This window comes from Oncorhynchus masou, chromosome 1 (genome assembly GCF_036934945.1).
Source record: "Oncorhynchus masou masou isolate Uvic2021 chromosome 1, UVic_Omas_1.1, whole genome shotgun sequence".
Classification (NCBI taxonomy): Eukaryota; Metazoa; Chordata; class Actinopteri; order Salmoniformes; family Salmonidae; genus Oncorhynchus; species Oncorhynchus masou.
The window spans coordinates 46,526,248-46,527,398 of NC_088212.1; positions in this window are offsets into that span (position 1 = coordinate 46,526,248).

A 1,151-nucleotide genomic window follows, 5' to 3' on the forward strand; every position below is an offset into this window, starting at 1 on the left:
GTTGACAAATCTGCAAACAATACCCAATAATAAGGAAGTGAAAAGATTTTAAGAATTTTGTAATTTTATTTTTTTAAAGAAACACCTTATTTACAAAAGTATTCAGACTCTTTGCTATGAGACCAGAAATTGAGCGCAGGTTCATCCAAGACAACGCAGGAGGGACTTCAAGACACGTCTTTTAATATCCTTGAGTGGCCAAAGCCAGAGCCCGGACTTGAACCCGATCGAACATCTCTGGAGACCTGAAAATAGCTGTGCAGCGATGCTCCCCATCCAACTTGACAGAGTATGAGATGATCTTCAGAGAAGAATGGGAGAAACTCCTCATACAGGTGTGCCAAGCTTGTAGTGTCAAACTCGAGGCTGTAATCGCTGCTGAAGGTGCTTCAACAAAGTACTGAGTAAAGGGTCGGAAAACTTACCAGTACCAGTCAAAAGTTTGACATCTCATTTAAGGGTTTTTCTTAAATGTTTTTCTATTTTCCACATTGAAGAATAATATTGAAGATATAAACTATGAAATAATCCACATGGAATCTTGTTAAAACAAAGTGTTAAGCACATCAAAATATACATTTTAGATTCTTCATAATAGCCACCCTTTGTCTTGACAGCTTTGGACACTTTTGGCATTCTCTCAACAAGCTTCACCTGTATTGCTTTTCCAAGGGTCTTGAAGGAGTTCCCACATATGCTGAGCACTTGTTGGCTGCTTTTTCTTCACTATGCAGTCCACCATCTCAATGAGGTTGGGTGATTGTGGAGGCCAGGTCATCTGATGCAGCACTCCATCACGCTCCTTCTTGGTCAAATAGCTCTTACACAGCCTGAAGGTGTGTTGGGTCATTGTCCTGTTGAAAAACAAATTATAGTCCAACGAAGTGCATGCCAGATGGGATGGCGTATAGCTGAAAAATGCTGGGGTAGCCATGCTGGTTTAGTGTGCCTTGAATTCTAAATAAATCCGTGTCGCAAGCAAAGCACCACCAACTCCATGCTTCACGGTGGGAACCACACTTGCAGAGTTCATCTGTTCACCTATTCGGCGTCTCACAAAGACTGGTTTGAACCAAAAATCTTACATTTGATCTCTGACCAAAGGACAGATTTCCACTGTCTAATGTCCATTGCTCGTGTTTCTTGGAAAA